At 38.9% G+C, this 18,902-nt stretch overlaps 1 protein-coding gene across 1 annotated transcript in view; it reads left to right on the top strand.

Moving 5' to 3' along the window:
• Positions 1–6,577: 6,577 nt before the first annotated feature.
• RAD50 (RAD50 double strand break repair protein) overlaps positions 6,578–18,902 on the top strand; it is a 917,823-nt gene continuing 905,498 nt past the window's right edge. The window contains exon 1 of the mRNA XM_053719284.1: positions 6,578–6,709. The gene's annotated coding sequence lies outside the window, so the exon portion shown is untranslated. The remainder of the gene's footprint in view (positions 6,710–18,902) is intronic.

The raw sequence follows: 18,902 nt of genomic DNA, 5'->3' as shown, positions 1-18,902 counted from the left end.
TGCTAGAATGGTTTTCATTTGCAAGAGCACTAGATGACAACATTGCCATGTAGTTCTCAAGATACCGACCTATGTATCTTTTCAACAAAGAATAACATAGGAACAAAGCAAATTTGATAAAAGAATTAAATTGAAAACGTTTAAAATGTTATGCTCTGTCTGACACACAAAAGAAAATGTTTGTTTCATATCCCTTAGATGTTCATGATGATATGTGCATCTACTTCTGCAGTGTGGATGACGAACAGGTGTCATCATCCTGAGGGGTCCCCCCTGCCAATAGGAATCCTAGGAGTTGCAAGCACCAAGCACTGCAGATGAGGAAACGAGACTGATGGCCCCTTTCCAATTGCTATTTCCTTCTTGCAGGCCTTGTGATATCACCATGGGCACACGTGATAATGTCACAAGGGGGTGGTACTACCTGTAAGCCTGGGGGCTGGTGGAGAGGACTTTGTTGTCACTTGTCCCTGTAAGCAGCCTAAGCGCTGAGATACAGGCTCACAGAGAAGTCTGCAATTTTAAATGTAGGTAAATGTGCCCCTCTGGCCCAAACAGGTAATAGGTAATCACTTCTGCAGAAAAGAGTCTGCCCTTTTAAATGAGGGGGTCACATGACCCTAAGTGATACCTGCATCAGCTGTTTGAGCTTATGGTGACTTCCTCCCCCTAGAATGCAGCTGATCACCACTAAAAATGGTGTTCACCTGCCCCTTAGAAACAAAGTAAAGGTACATATTCCCAAATCTGGAAATCCAAAATCCAGAATTATTTCAAAATCAAAACTTTAACAATAATATTTTTTAAAAATATAATTATTAAAAATTATCATTTTCCCTGCTAAAAATTAATAAAAGTAAAAAATGTTGTGTTCTTAAATGCAAAGGCTAGTCTGTATTTATTTCAAACAACCAACTATTACCTTTCTGATTACAGCACTGTGCTATCTTTCTGATGGTACTATGTTTACAAAAGTTTTAGAAAGGATCTAAAACTACCTTTAGATTGCATAAAATGTATTATCACATGTAAATATTGCCTAAATTACATAAAATATTGCTGTCAACACTTGGTCCCATCCCCTCTCTCATTTTATAGAGCCAAATATACAAATATTTCTAAGTCCAATCTATTCCAAAATCTAAACCTTTTCTGGACCCAAGCAGTATGTATAAAGGGTTTTGTACCGCTGTAATTTCTTTCTATCTTTTTTTTTAAAATAATTTTTATTGAGGTTGTTCAAAGATACAACAATAAGTAAGTGTTCAATAGTGTATACATTGAGTACATCAATAAAAAAAAATGTTTTATAGTTACATGTAAGAACAGAATGATAAATTACAATACACATTACTATGCGATATCTAGAAGACAAAATAACACTAACAACCATAGTTCTACTGAACAGAAAAAGAAAATGGAACCTCGATTTTTAAGATATAAACTCGGAGGAGGAACTCTAATGGAATATGCGGTCACTTTTGGACCTTGAATATAAGGGGATGACAGAGTGCTCTGATCTCTGCTGGGTCAGTTAACCTTGCTAAAGTTATAATAGGGGTACAGCTTTTTTATTAAGGTTACTTGTAGGTACATATATGGTAACAAGATTTAAGCTGGAATGTGTTGTCTTGGTAGATGGATATTGCCACTTGAATCAGCCTATATCTGGTATGGAGGATAGGCTTGTGCAGGACATGTAGAAGCCTTTAGGACCTTGTATATCAGGGGGCACTAGGATGTAGAATATAAATTAAAATTGCTCTCAGGTGAGAACAAGTCAGGGGATAGCTGCTAGGACTCATCAACTAGTGAGAAGATTTAAGTACTAGATCAACTAGGAACAATTATTATACATCAGTGATTGGTAGAACTCTAATATCACATTCTTATATATATTGTCCTACTATGGTAGCGCCAAGCTTACTAGAGAGCAGAGTGTAGTTATATGCGTTGACTCCAGCATGATGTATATAGGTGTAACAGCTATAATAGATCCAATTAACTGGCAACGTATTAAATCTCGTGTCTAACTAGCCTACAATTTAAAGATCTCTCCATTAAAATAACTAAAAGCTGTACCACCTCTGCCGCTGGTAGCACTGCAACAAGACAATTATATTAACAGGCAGGCAGCTACGAGCCTAGCTTTAAAAGATATAGACTTATCATGGAACTTTAGGAGACTCTGAATCTGACTTTTTGAGTTGGTAATTTGAGTTTATTTCCCAAAAGTAAAAGGAGCTCCCCTTAGATGCGTCCAGCCGCTTCAGCTATAGGCTCCGCCCCCTTGTACCTGTAATTTCTAGTGGTGGGGGAGGGGTCTACTACACAGCCCCTCTGATATAATAAGAAGGACATGATACCGCTCATTTGAAATAAAGAATTCTCCTCTTTCTTCTCATACCCTCTCTAATTTGCAGGTGATTACCATAGTGAGCCATTACAGGTGGCTGGTAATTTGCAGTAGCACTTTGCACTAGAATTCATTAACCAGAGGTCAGACCTCTGGTTAATGAAATAAATGTCCCCCAAAATTAAGTAAAATTAAAATTAATTAAAAAAAATTAATACTGTTAATTTTTTTAAATACAAATTCTGAGCAACGTTTTTTTTTTTTGTTTTTTTGTTTTTTTTTAATAACTGCACAAAGCAGTAATAAGGTGAGGGGATGTGGGGTGGCTTTCTGTTAATAATGTTTTTGTTTCTGTATTTTTTTTTAAAGTTTACAGTCTCTTTAACTATATAATTGCCATATGCTTTAAGAACATCACTATTTTCATTTAACTATGCGACTTCACGCTTATGCTTTCACTTTCCAATAGACTAGCTTTTTAGAGTTCTTTATTACCGCGCAATGTGATATGGCACTACAGTGTCCATACAAAAGCTTTTAACAGTAAATCCCTCCCCCTCAAGTAAGGTGGATTTTCAAAGTTCCTAGGAAATATTCCTTCTAAATAATTTCAGAGACTTTATTAAAATAACATAAGACACTGGTGCATATTGGAGGTTGTCACCCTCTTTTGCTTTGCAACACCAATGTGACACTAAGGTTCATTTACTAAATGTTCGTCATCACACCGTAAGGGTTCTATGCACTATGAAACAATTATTAATGTGGCAAGTTTGAGAGTGTGTTTGTTGTAATATTTGTAAACCGTGTCACTCGTGGGTAATCAATGGCAGGGAGGTGAAGGGTACTTGTGGGCAAAGGCACATCTGTGTTTTGAAGGCGGAGCTAGGACAGTAGGGGTGTAAAAGTAGGTATGCAAGGCCAGAGTCAAGCAAGCCATGTCATGGGAGAAGTTAGACAGACTTATTTTTCTTGACAGGATGAGTGGGCAGATATGCCATCCCGTGCCCACAATATTCAGGATGGTTGGGCATGATTTTTTTCTTTAAAGCATATAGTTTTTTGCATTAGTGATTAAAGCTTACATGTTTAAAGGGACAGTCTACTCCAGAATTGTTATTGTTTAAAACGATAGATATTCCCTTTTTTACCCATTTCCCAGTTTTGCATAACCAAAAGTATTAATATACTTTTTACCTCCGTGATTACCTTGTATCTAAGCCTCTGCAGACTGCTCCCTTATTTCAGTTCTTTTGACAGACTTACATGTTAGCCAATCAGTGCTGATTCCTAAGTAAATCCACAGGAGTGAGCGCAATGTTAACTATATGGCACACATGAAACACGCTGTCTAGCTGTAAAAAAACGGTCAAAATGCGGTCTTCAAGGGCTTAGAAATGATCATATGAGCCTACATAGGTTTATCGTTCAACAAAGAATATTAAGAGAACAAAGCAAATTTGATGAAAAGTAAATTGGAAAGTTGCTTAAAATAGCATGCCCTATCTGAATCATGAAAGTTTGATTTTGACTAAACTGTCTCTTTAACTACTACAGCTCTTTAGCAAGACATCGGTGGTGATTGGTGGCTACATGAGACTGATGCTTCGGATTGGCTCATCAACAAATGAGTGCATGTCCCTTTAAAACTTCTCCAGATTGAAGTTGCCCACTAAAGATACAATCCAAATGTGTAGAAGGATATCTCAGTACACATAAAATATAGATGCAGAAATATTGAAATCCCTAACTCTCAATTACCCATTCTGGTGGATGATGTGATTTCCAGGGGATCAACACATTAAAGAAACAGAAGCAGGGTTCATACAATATTTTTTATCTTTCTTGTTCATTTGGTATCATAGTTTACATGGACATTTACTGGCTTTTTTTTTTGTTGTTGCAAAAAATAAACAGTGTTTGCTGAGATATAGATGTTTTAAAACACCATGGCTAGTAGCAGCATTTGGCAGCAGGAGACTGTTGGAATTGTAGTCTCAGAGATTAGTCTTAGAAGCAAAACACAAAATATCCTAGCACTTAAAGGGCAATTATAGTGATAAAACTGCATGCTCTAATTCGTTAGAGAGTGTAATTTTATCACTAGCTGTACTTTAACTATGCGTTTAACCCCATTGCAAGGGGTTAAACACATAGCGTTGCAGCATCGCTAGTGATAAAATGACATGCTCTAATTAATTAGAGCATTACATTTTAGCTCTATAATGGGCCTTTAAGGACTAAAATGTATATCATGCATATGAAAGAACACTATTAAAAAAAATGTTTTTTAAACTATCAGGAAGTGAATATCTGTATATAGCTGGTCTATTTGATAGAAAATCTGTCACTAATAAAGATGACTTCTACAGATTTATTGGTGGACAGTGACACACCCACAAGCACAGGAACAGCCATTAAAAATGTTAAACAAAATATATTAAAACGCCCCTTTTATATGCAAGAGAGAAAATGTCATGCCACCTGCAGACCAAAAATGTCAAAATGTGATAGTTTAAAGGGACACTAAACCCAAATTCTTTTCTTTCAAGATTCAGATAGAACATGCAATTGTAAGCATCTTTCTAATTGACTCCTATTATCAATTGTTTTTCGTTCTCTTGCTATCTTTATTTAAAAAGCAAGAATGTAAGCTTGGGAGTCAGACCATTTTTGAGCCTTCTAGCAACCCACAGCATATGATTTGTTTCAATTTGTTTCACTTTGTATAAATGCAAAGCACTATCAGGCCCATTTATCAAAGGGCTTGCGGACCTGATCCGACACTGCGGATCAGGTCCGCAAGACCTCGCTAAATGCGGAGAGCAATACGCTCTCCGCATTTAACATTGCACCAGCAGCTCACAAGAGCTGCTGGTGCAACGCCGCCCCCTGCTGACTCGCGGCCAATCGGCCGCCAGCAGGGAGCTGTCAATCAACCCGATCGTATTCGATCGGGTTGATGTCCGGCGATTCCTGTCCGCCTGTTCAGAGCAGGCGGACAGGGTTATGGAGCAGCGGTCTTTAGACCGCTGCTTCATAAGTTGTGTTTCTGGCGAGTCTGAAGACTCGCCAGAAACACGGCCCTTCAAGCTCCGTACGGAGCTTGATAAATGGGCCTGTAAGAATCTATTGGAGCACATGATCACTCCATGCATCCTCCACCTGGTAAATGCATGTCTGTAGCTGGTAAGGGCAAATAAGTTAAAGAGACAGTCTACTGCAGAATTGTTATTGTTTAAAAAGATAGATATTGTTTAAAAAGATAGATAGATAATCCCACTGTTATATTAATATATGTTTACCTCTGTGATAACCGTTTTTCTAAGCCTCTTCAGACTGCCCCTTTATCTTAGTTCTTTTGACAGACTTGCACTTTAACCAATCAGTACAGACTCTTAAATAACTCCATAGGAGTTAGCACAATGTTTTCTATATGACAAACATGAACTAACAGTGTCTAACTATGAAAAACTGTCAAAATGCACTGAGAAAAGAGGCAGTTCAATAGCTTAGAAATCAGCATACAAGCCTACCTAGGTTTTGCTTTCCACAAAGAATACCAAAAGAACAAAGCAAATGTGATAATAAAAGTAAATTGGAAAGTTGTTTAAAAGTTCATGCCCTATCTGAATCATGAAAGTTTAATTTCGACTAGACTGTCCCTTTAACTAATAACATTGACATTATGGGCAATGCCACAAATGGCCTTATTTACCTCCACTGTGTCTCCACAGACAGATATTTACCAAGTGGGGAGCTTGTGTAACAGCTTGCTTCAGGTGGTGAACAGAGGGATCATGCCATCCCACACATCCCAACACGTTAAAGAAACTGGTTAAACAGAATAGGGGACAAGAGTTAAAGGGACAGAAAGGGAAAACTCCCCACCAGTGTCAGTTAAATAAAATTAGATGGTTGGAAGCCATGCCTGACACTCCTGAGGCTGATACCAAGTAATTTTATAAAAAGAAAAAGTGAGAGATAATGAAAACTCATAATAAAAACTTATATTTTTTACTTTTTGGACATAATATGTTACTAAGCAGTGAGCAAGGACACAAATATATACTATGAAAGAGCGTGTGCTAAGTATGTGCAGTTCTTAAAAAATGCAATAGTTTACTCAGTACTGCAGCAGCACTAACTACAATTCCACCTTAACTGAAAGCTTGAGAGAGAGGATGTGAGAGGGGAAGGGCGGGGCTTAGAGCCGAGTGATTCTGCATGGACAGCGTGGAATACAGGAACTGTTCAGGAAATTGTATGTTTTGCTAATATTTTTAGAGACTGCAGACACATGATTCCTGTGAAGTAACAGTAATCCTAGGAACTTATACACATACCGTTCAGGTACAGTATTATTTTCACAAATGTACAAGGACCTAGTTGAAACCATGCAGTGTGTTTATCTGCAAAAAGCTGTTACCATGCCACTAAGTACTGGCAACTAGAGGATCCTTGCACATTTTATTGCATAACAATTGTTTTAATACTTAACACGTGACAGGATATTGAATAATAAGGGTTTCCCAGTGGTGATATTGCCGAAACTAATTGACATTTAACAAACTAGAGGGCTAAATGATATTTAACAAACTAAGAGGGCTAAATTATATTTAACAAACTAGGAGTCTTAGGTTGCAAGCATGTGGGAGACTTTAGACTTTTGGACAAAGCCTTAAGGGACATAAAACCCAATTTTTTCCTTTGTGATTCAGAGAGAGCGTGCAATTTTAGACTTATATCGAATTTGACTGCCAGATATAATCATATAAAAAACGGTTACTTTTTTGGCAAACTTTTGAGTTCTCACTGAAATTATTTACACACTACTACTGCAATCATATGACAAATGGTTATAAAAGCTTCTCTGGGATCCCCTTTGTGTAGAAATAGCAGACATGCCTCTTTGCCATTGCTTTTTGGCAATTAGAATGCTGCTAATTGCAGCTGCGCACCTTACGTGAAATTCCCGGCAGTGAAGGGGTTAATCGGTAGAGGTTACCCTCACACTCCCTGATACCTACCTGATCCCTCCCCTCCACTGGTCACCACCATTTAAGATACTAAATAAGAAAGGCAGGCAGCCTAGTTCTGCAAACCTCAATATAATAGAAGTTTGGAGCTCAATAAATATATCCTTTGAAAGCCTGATATAATCAACAGGCTCTTTATAAGGTAAGCCCCTAATGCTGGTTGCCAAATAACACTGTAGGCCTGCCATAATCTCAAATTAGACTTCTGAAATAATGTACATGTCTATGGTAAAACAGGTAAAAAACTGATTCTTAGCGCAATTTATAGGATACTGTGCTTGCTTTTAAATATTGATTCAGAGATTAAATAAAAAATGAAGAACAGCTATTTAAACAACAAAAGAGAGCGCTGGTATAAGTAGGGGGTGATTAGAAACTCCCCTATATTAAACCTGCTGACCATTATCTAATAGTTTACTAGATCCAAGAGTAGTATCCTAATAACAATCAAATTGTTGATACTAAATACTTAAAGTGAATGTAAATTTTGATGCTAAAGTGCCCGGTTTTTCAAACTTCGATTAAAAACAGGGGCACTTTAATTCATCAAAATTTACATTTCACTCCTGTTGTGAAAAAAAACTTACCTTTTAAACTTCACAGCAGCTCCAGCTTCCTCCACCCGTTTCAAAGCCTCTGTCTGGGCTTAAAATGAGGCATCCGGCTTCCTCCAATCACAGCGTTGAATCAGACACTGATTCCCCGGGGGAAGCTGTGATTGGAGGATGACCTATCAATCATTTCTGACATCAGAAATGGCTTGTGAGACCGGAGGAAGCTGGAGCTGCTGTGAAGTTTAAAAGGTAAGTATTTTTTCACAACAGGAGTGAAATGTAAATTTTGATGAATTAAAGTGCCCCTGTTTTTAATCGAAGTTTTAAAAACCGGGCACTTTAGCATCAAAATTTACATTCACTTTAAAGTGAAAGTAAATCCTAGCATTTTACAAACGCTAGGATTTACTATTGAAACAAATAATGGGGACTTTAATTCATGAAGTATATGATACTTAATGTAGAAAGCTCCTTTATTTGATTCAATTGATCGCCGTGTTTACCTTGTACAGCAGCCTACTGCAAAAAAATTTTTTGACTAAGAGGTGACGTTTTCACCTCTTAGCCAATAGCCGTGCGGTAAATCCGGCTCCCATGGGCGCCAAGCCGGATTTACCTCACGGCTATTGGCTAAGAGGTGAAAACGTCACCTCTTAGCCATATTTTTTTTTGCAGTGGGCTGCTGTACAAGGTAAACACGGCGATCGATTGAATCAAATAAAGGAGCTTTGTACATGAAGTATATTATACTTCATGAATGAAAGTCCCCTGTATTTGTTTCAATAGTAAATCCTAGCGTTTATAAAATGCTAGGATTTACTTTCATTTTAAAATGACTTTAAAATAATTTTTAAAATTACCACAATTTTAATAATACATAAGTCAACACATATAAGCTAAATTGATGATGCAAAAGGTTAGTTAAAAATGGATTAGTCACACTTTAGATTAATACAATCATAAAATCAAATTCCCAACAGAACAATTTCATCTTAATAAATTTCATAAGGTGAAAGAAAGATGAATTTGTTCTGTTGGGAATTTGATTTGTTTTTATGTGTGACATTTTATGATTGTATTAATCTAAAGTGTGACTAACCCATTTTTAACTAACCCTTTTTTTTTTTTTTTTTTAAATAATCTTTTATTGAGGTTATGCAAAAAAAAGAAAAAAAAAAAGAAAACGAAGGACATCCAACAAATGTCACATAAAATACATGTCAACAGTTTTCATGAAGCACTATTCAATAACATAAATGGAAAAGAAAAACTGATATATAAACTTAGAGTTCCTGAAACCTCCATTTTGTAATTTTAAAAAGTTTCCGTGGCGACTAATTAGCTGGCCAATAATGGTCCCTATGATATACATAACACTAGTGAGGTAAGTTAGTCGTATATGTGATATAAATAGTTAGCGCTTTGATCTTACAGCAGGTCAAAGCAAGACAAAACAGTGGGTAAGCACCACTTTAAAATATATGAATAATAATACCCCTAACAATCAAATTCTAACATGGGTGAAGCCAACCAGAGGCCCACGTTAGCATATGCGGGGGGGGGGGGGAGTGGGGATATTTTGATGAAAATATTATCTATTGAAGATTAGCAAACGGTACATAGAAAGTTTGCTACTATGTTACAGGGACAACAATCGTAAACAAACACTGAGACAGAGGCAATCTGACACCATACATTTCAGCTAGAGAGTAGTATTAATAGGACTGGTTGCTATCGGGCGGTTTGCTAGAAAGACATAGTGTTTATATGACCATTCAGGTTATTTTGCTGCGGTCATATCAGAATGCCCTAATACAGAAGCAACCTCATTCTACCTACCTAGTAGAGATGATCCCACATAATCCACACACAGTATGATAGAATAGGCTATAGTGTACTGCGGAAAAGTGGTTGCACATAAAATATACAAAGCTGTCCAAAAGGTTAACTTCTATCATAGAGAGAAAGATCAAAAAGACCTGTAGTGTGCCTCAAGAAGGACCAAAAAACTAACTCTCAGACGGAAACAGTATGCATAAACTTGGCATTAGAATTAACTGCAGACATATAGCAACTAACTCATACACCCCTACATTAAGGGCAACTGATAGATTATCCAAACCTATCCTTTGCAAAATAAGAGTCAATCAATTGTTGGGAGCCCCCAATGCATGTATATAGCTTGTTAGTTAAGAGCTGAAAACGCACTTCATTAATTAGAGTTCAATAGTGTATCTAACTTTAAAAGAATATGGACATCAGGAGAGAGATTATAAGGGGATAGGTGCTGCATATGGACCTACATATGAGTTCATGAATTTGGGGATCCCAGTAAATAATCTACCCTAGCTCAACCCAATGTGAAACAATACTAGATACACTGGGCATAGCGGAGTAAAACCTCTTTCCTCAATTTTGATTCCTCTCTACGTTTGATGGATCACTCATAGACTCTAGTGAAACAGGGTCATGCATAAAGGAAATAAAATGATGTCGACAAATGTTTTTGTGCTATGTGGAAATACAAAGATACAGTATTGTGATATATATAACATTAGAGCTTCACCTTTAGACTAACCAGCTCTGAAACAACACTATCTTTATATATATATATATATATATATATATATCTATATCAATAATAATAATGCAAATAATAGAAATATAAACCCTTGTAGAAAGTAAACATATTAAATTACAAACATCAAATTATGAGGCTATCGAATGGTAGGTTGCCCTGTAAAAGCGGACTGCTGAGTCCTGCATGACCCTTATACCCATATGTTCCGTCACAAATATGCGTGAATTGGGCAGACAGCAGGGCTGTTTACAAAAATTTATCCCACTCCAGTTCTGAGTTCTAAAAGCGAAGGAGCTGCTGGGGAGCTCTTCCCATAAGCTGTGCTGTCATATTGAGAGCAGACCTTCTGATGCCACAAGATGAGTCCGACAGCACTGCTGACTCTTGCATTCTGGCTATTTGCCCAGAGAGTTCCCCATTGATATCTGAGCAACCATGTTACTACAGAATAGTAATCGGGCAAATATAAGTCAGGCTTATGAAGAAGTGGTTCATCCACCAGCCGATAGGAAACCTGTGCGCTGTGAATGGGTAGCGGGTGCGGTAAAGAGAGACTTCCCTGTCCAAGCAGCTCGGCCACCACCCTCGGAGCAGGATCGCTATGGCAATGAAGCTTGCTGTTGCTCCAGTTATGAGAGACCATTATCTCCTCCACATGCGGCATTCCAAAAATAAGCGGTAAGTCTCTTAGGAGATCCTTAGGGGCCGCATCAGCTGTATTTCCAGCACCACCGTAATCCCCCCCCCACGCACTTGGGGGATCAGCAGATAGCAAAAGATCGCAACCTAACAAGAGAGAGGCTAAACATAGCTGGAGGTATGTTAGATTTAAGGGCCCCTATGAATAACGGCAGCATTGTGATGTTGCTCCTAATGGGTGTTGTTTGTGTGTGGTACCTTGTAGTATGATCAATAAGGTGTGGATCAGCTGTGGTGGGTGATTGTAGCCCCAAAATTAATGTTAGATCTTTCAGCCAGAAAACGTTGGCTAGATTGCTCCGGCCAGCACTTTGAAGGTTGCTCTATCTGTGGAGCTTCTACCTCCAGATTGTTCAACTTGTAGCCGGCTTCTCCCCTGAGCGCAACCACCAGGTCAAGGAAACAGCTTTCTATCTGCCGATCAAAGTCTTGGAGTAAAATCTGTAATCTTTTATGAGTGAATCTGCGTGTAGGTTGATACTTAATAATTGATCCTGCTATATTTTATTTTATGTAATCCAGCTGTCATCAGCTTCTGCAGGCATTGTACTCTGAATAGTGCCTCATGAGGTATCCGATGTTGTTCTGATAACTGGGCTGAGTCCACAGCTGGACAATATTTCTCTGTCTTTGCCCAGGAAAAGTTCTGCTTCCTCTGCTGGGCTGAGGATGAACAGCTACGGGCAGACCTCCAAGCACGGAGGTCTCTTTGATCTGATCATAGGACTCCATGACAGGTTGGCTCGCCACTTCTACTATAGGAGTCTCCTCGCAGACATATAACTGATCAGTGTCCCCCTCCGGAGTCCCAGGCGCTTCCCCCCGAGTCAGGACCATACACACAGTTCTGATGAACCCAACACCCCAAGCAGGCACAACACAAAGGGATTTTTGCACTCTCACATGAGCCTTTATCAATGGTGGCCGTTTCCCTTGTGTGTGTGTGTGTCTCTCTCTTTCTCTCTTTCTTTTTTTTTCTCTTCCCCCCCCCCCCCCCCCCGGGTTCAATACAGCAGACGGAAGACAGCACTCACTGGACTTAAATAATACAAACAATGTTGTTTATTTAGTGAGGTTTCGGGGAATGCTCCACATCAGACCAGAGTAACAAAGTGAACACAAACATTTAAACACACAAGTGACCCTCCCCCCTGTGGAAAAAATCGCCAAAGCAGTTGCCAGGGCAACCAGCCCCAAACATCAAAAAATAATGCAACAGTGTATTAGACATAAATACATCAATACATGCAAAAGTGACTAATAAGTGACATAAACAGTGTAACAACGTACATCCTATACAAATTACTAAAATGCAGGAGCAGCGTACATATATGCAATGTATTATCAAGACACAGGCTAAGTGTTGCCGTAATAATATGGGATAAGACTTTAAATAAATGCATACCCCTATAGGATCATAGAGCAGAAGCGCCGTAAGGCAAGCATCTAATCAGATATAACAAATGCTGTGTGCATAGTTACGAGAGGAGTAGGCAACCGTAACATACAAGATCAGCATTGTGTACACCCTGAGACGGACATACTCTGTATATTCCAAAACCATTAAACAACACCTATAAATTGCCACGTATCTATCAGAGACATACCGTATAGAGGCATACAGTACAGAAGGCAGCCAGAAGTATCACCAGGGTATTCACAACTAGTGTAAGACAATGTGTAGCGTAACGGTGTGCAGGCTAATAGTAAGCGTGTGTTCTGATAGGCTAAGTGCAACCGGCTCCCATGCGTGTAGTAGAGCAAGACAGCTCAAAAGTAAAAAACGGCCACCAGACCGCTCAAACTAAAAATAGTATCCTTGGGAGTAAAAGAAATAATACGCAAACGTACTGCTCAAGGCAGTCATATTGCCACTGGGGGAAATTAAACAATCTATTTGCGCAAGTATATCAATGCCACTACTCGATAATCAAATGTGTAGCACATCTGATAGGTGTAGGCAAACCAGCCTTCATGCTATACACCAATAGATAATCACTGAACCGAACTGTGGGCAATACAATACCATTGGGAGGTCCACAATCAATGCGTACTTCCTAGGGTTCTCATACTGGGAGTATATGTAGTGATGAAGTTCGTTCTCTTAGATGTCGTCGGGCTGTTGGCCAAGTTATCGTCCATTGCCAACCTTACTTTCTATATTGTTTCTTTATTGTTTCTTTATTGTACCATCTGTTGGCAAACCTAGTTTCCATCTCATCTAGCTGGTACTTGCAATGTGCTTCTGAGGTGTTATTACGCACCACTCTGTGCCCTTGGTATAGCTCTAATCAGGGATCTTGGGTGGCAGCTAGAAGCATGTAGCAATGAGTTGTGGGCTGTCTCTTTCTTAAATAGAGTAGTACCCAGACGAGTCATCCTTGAATATCCTCAGGTCTAGGAAATCAACCTGCTGGTATCTGGAAACCACCTTCAATTTGACAGGACCATCAATGTCATTGAGTGCATTTGTCCACTCAAGGAGTGATTCCTCAGTGCCACGCCACATTACTATGATGTGATCAGTGTACCGTTTATAAAACATCACCTGTTTGTGTTCGTACACCTTGAAAATGTTCTCTTCAATGTGCTCCATAAATAGATTTGCAAAGGCAGGAGCCATATTAGAGCCCATTGATGTGCCCATAAGCTGCAGATAAAATCCTTTCTCAAATTTAAAGTAGTTAAGTTTAAGACAGATAGTAGTTCTAGGATAAATTCTTTGGGTGGACCCACATTGGGATACCTGTTCAGGCATTGTGCCACTATTTATGGATCACATCGGAGAGAACATTTTTTCAAGGTGTATGAACACAAACAGGTGATGTTTTATAAACGGTACATTGATGACATCATAGTCATGTGACGTGGCACTCAATGACATTGATCGTCCTGTCAAATTGAAGGTGTTTTCCAGTTACCGACAGGTTGATTTCCTAGACCTAAGGATATTCAAGGATGACTCGTCGTACTACTCTATTTAAGAAAGAGACAGACCGCAACTTATTGCTACATGCTTCTAGCTACCACCCAAGATCCCCGATTAGGGCTATACCAAGGGCACAGATGTTGCGAGTGGTGCGTAATAACACCTCAGAGCCACGTTGCAAGTACCAGCTAGATGAGATGGAAACTAGGTTCGCCAACAGAGGGTTCAATAAAGAAATAATAAAGAAAGCAAGGTTGACAGTGGACGATAACTTGGCCAACAGCCCGACGACATCCTAAGAGAACGAGCTTCATCACCACATATACTTCCAGTACGAGAACCCTAGGAAGTACCTTAAAGGATCAGTGGGACATAGTGAAGTCTGATAAAACTCTTCCCTACAAGGAGTATGGGCCTCCTAGAATTGGCTACAAGCGAGGAAGGAACTTAAGACATCCTTATGAGAACGGACCCAGTAATGAGTTACAATAAGGTAATGAATACGACCGTTAAAAGGTGTTCTTTTAAATGCCCCAGTTGTGTAACATGTCATGCCATGCTCCAGGGTAGTCAGTTTAGACATCCCCACACAAATGAAAGGTTCCATATTAGACACTACCTCACGTGTACAACCAAATATGTTTATATACATGCTGAACTGCATGTGTGGCCTTTTTTTTGTATTGGAAAGACCTCGGACGACATTAAAAAAACGGATGGCGAATCATAGATGTGCCATCCAGACTGCCATTGACAAAGGCAAGAGCGATCAACCTGTCGCTAGACATTTTATGGAGAGGGACCACACTGTTACTGACCTCAGGTTCATGCTTATAGACAATGTCCCTCTACTGAGAGATGGGTACAGGGAGAAACGACTATTGCAGAAGGAAGCCGAATGGATTTACAAACTGGGCACCATTCGTTCCAGGGGCCTCAATATGGACATTGATTGGCACTTCTTTTTTTAAACAGTCTTTGACTTTGTACGGATGTTGTGATCACTTTGCTATCATCTGAGACTGCACTGATATATCCAACAGTGGTAACAGGTCTGTTTCTATCTATAGATGTATTGCACTCAGTGGAGGGTTTGCTCAGGCATATCTGCGTTAATATGCCCATAATCGAACTGTTTGTCTATTTTTTGTGCTCTGTGACATTGGAGGGGTAGCAGCACTTAGCCCTATGCGTACGTGTGTGACTTGTATACATACCCAGGGACTATCTCTCTCTAGCCTATTGTTATTTGCCCTACCATTTGCGACATAGCTCCTGCTGTGTTCCCGTATTGGTATAGGATAAGCCCAGACACATTGATTGTGGACCTCCCAATGGTATTGCCCACATTTCGGTTCAGTGATTAGCTATTGGTGTATAGCATGAAGGCTGGTTTGCCTACACCTATCAGAATGTATGTGCTACACATTTGATTATCGAGTAGTGGCATTGATATACTTCCCCCAGTAGCAATATGACTGCCTTTAGCAGTACGTTCGCGTATTATTTATTTTACTCCAAAGTATACTATTTTTAGTTTGAGCGGTCTGGTGGTCGTTTTTTACTTTTGAGTTGTCTTGCTCCACTACACACATGGGGGCCGGTCGCCCTTAGCCTATCAGAACACACGCTTACTATTCACCTGTACACCGTTACGCTACACATTTTCTTACACTAAATGTGAATACCCCGGTGATACTTCTGGCTGCCTTCTGTACTGTATGCCTCTATATGGTATGTCTCTGATAGATACGTGGCAATTTATAGGTGTTGTTTAAAGGGACATTATACACTCATTTTATCTTTGCATAAATGTTTTGTAGATGATCTATTTATATAGCCCATAAAGTTTTTTTTTTAAAAAATAAATGTATAGTTTTGCTTATTTTTAAATAACATTGCTCTGATTTTCAGACTCCTAACCAAGCCTCAAAGTTTTATGTGAATACTGTCAGCTACCTTCTCCAGCTTGCTGCTGTTTGTGTAAAGGGTCTTTTCATATGCAAAAGAAGGGGGAGGGGGGAGTGTCTTATTTGCCACTTGCAGTGGGCTTTCCAGCTACCTTTTCAACAGAGCCAAACTGACAGCTTCTAAGTAAGTTTTTAAACAGTTTTATACTGGATTTTTATATCAGTATCTGTGCATCTTATTCTTTATAGTAGTGTCTATTACATGCAGTTATATGAAAATGAGTGTATACTGTCCCTTTAATGGTTTTGGAGTATACAGAGTATGTCCGTCTCAGGGTGTACAGGATACTGATCTTGCTGATCTCGTATGTTACGGATGCCTACTCCCCTGGTAGCTATGCACACAGCATTTGTTATATCTGATTAGCTGCTTGCCTTATGGCGCTTCTGCTCTATGATCCTATAGGGATATGTTTTTATTTAAAGTCTTATCCCATATTATTACGGCAACACTTAGGCTGTGTCTTGATAATACATTGCATATATGTACGCTGCTCCTGCATTTTAGTCATATTTGTATAGGATGTACGTTGTTACACTATTTATGTCACTTATTAGTCACTTTTGCATGTATTGATATATTTATGTCTAATACACTGTTGCATTATTATTTGTTGTTTGGGGCTGGTTGCTCTGGCAACTGGTTTGGCGTTTTTTTTTTTTCCACGGGGGGAGGGTCACTTGTGGGTTTAAATGTTTGTGTTCACTTTGTTACTCTGGTCTGATAAAGGGAAGCATTCCCTGAAACGTCACTGAATAAATAACATCATTTGTATTATTTTAGTCGAGTGAGTGCTGTCTGCTGTGTGTATGTATCTATGTATGTACTGTATGTAAGAGTGCTGGATGCTCCGTGTTAAAAGTAACAAAATTTATTATTCGTATTAAAAGCGTTAACATGGAGAGACAAAGTAGACACGAATGCAGGCGCAGCACCAGGGCTTACGCGTTTCGGCTATAGAGCCGTAATCATAGCATACAGGTGCTGTGCCTGACAGGTACATTTAACACCTTAGGTTGATTCTCATTGGCTAAAAGAAAAATTTAAAAGAAAAAAACAACCCGCCCGCTTGGTAGTGTCATAATGAGAGTACATAAAGAAGCTAAAACTACAACAGAGAGATACGCTGTAAATGCAAAGGGGATAAGCACGTTGTGCAAATGTTACAAACTGAACTTAGAAATAAATGCTGGGTAATACAATACAAATTAGACAATGCATACAGAGAAAGCAATTGAAAATTACAAATGTAAAGACGGAATGCTTTACAGTGTAAGGTTGAATAAGGTAAATTATATGCAGAGTACATGTCAAAGCTGTGTATATACAATGCCATTAACATTATATAATTGAATATAGTAAATCATAAGCAGAGTACAAGTCAAAGCTGTGTATATAAAATATCATCACAAAGATGTGTGTATATGAATAAGGCATAATTATAAAATATTGATGACTGAAAAGCAAAAAGAAAAAAAGAAAATGTGAATAATAATAATAACCATACATGGTGGCCCTATAAATATAAACAATTGTCACAAAATAGATCAGGAGACACTGAGGGAACTGTGACAAAGGATGAGTATAGATTATAAACAGAGCTCACATCTGGCTAGTTAATAGGTGTGATTCTTATGTGGTATGTGCCCTACAGTATATATAAACACGGAAGGGGACTGCACTCCTAGACTGCACCGGGTACACATCCGATGACCCTGCAACATGCTCAGCCCTGGGTGCTCAGTGGCACTCACAAGAAGCTGTGCTGTCCCCAGAGTCACAGGCAGTTAACCCCAGACAGGTCTGGGTGCAAGAACCATAGGGGAAATTACAAAACAAATTATTACAACACACAGAGAAAGCCCTGCACTCACTAGCAAGCTCTCAGCTAAGATTAAAAGCAAAAATGGAAAGGTTAGTTACCGCATCTGGCCAAATGGGACAAGCCCAGGTACCACGTCAAGGTCCTTTCCAAAAACCTGGGACACTAAAACAGCCACATAATGCAAGCTCTCAATCCAAACAAACTGGGAACAAGTGAAGGGATTTCTCTGTGTGTTGTATTAATTTGTTTTGTAATTTCCCATAATCCAGTTCAGCAGAGTATTGGCTCTATTGTGAAGCACAGCATCATGCTGGATAGATGTATAAGATACAGATTATAGGGCGGATTGTAAATATTTCTTACAGAGCTCCCAGTTAAGCAACCATCTTCGGCAATAGTCCAGACATGCCCCCCTTTTTGCTTTGTTTTTTAACTTCAATCCTCCCTGTTCCCCCTAATTAGCTGTTTAACCCTCCTCTATCCTACTAGTGCTTGCCATATTATGTATTGGTAAGGTTCAAGTATAGGGGGGTGCAGGTCCAAGGGTATCTGGCTCAAAAATAGTACCTCTACACAGCCGCAGATTCCGTCAATCTGGCGTACCCTCTTGATAGCACTAGGAATAAAACTCCATTTGTGTAAATATACAAAGCCAATATATATAAAGCAGAATACTGACTGAAATAAAATTGATAAAAACAGCAACATTCTTCTGATAAAAGAACAGCTTTTATTCTTGTACAGCTCACAGCTCAATGCGTTTCAACAATCAAATTGTCTTTTTCAAGAGCAATAAAAACATTATGTACTGGCAGTTGTCTTCCAGAACAAAATTTGTATGTTTTTAATATTTTATTAATTCATAATATTTATTCATTCATAATAATTTTTTTTGTGTAGTGGTCCCTGCTACCTCCCCCTCTCCATGATTATTAATTATGTGTGCCC

The sequence above is a fragment of the Bombina bombina genome, chromosome 6, assembly GCF_027579735.1.
Source record: "Bombina bombina isolate aBomBom1 chromosome 6, aBomBom1.pri, whole genome shotgun sequence".
NCBI classification, from domain to species: Eukaryota; Metazoa; Chordata; class Amphibia; order Anura; family Bombinatoridae; genus Bombina; species Bombina bombina.
The sequence above is the reverse complement of the archived record's forward strand: the minus strand, read 5'-3'. Positions and strand labels throughout refer to the sequence as shown.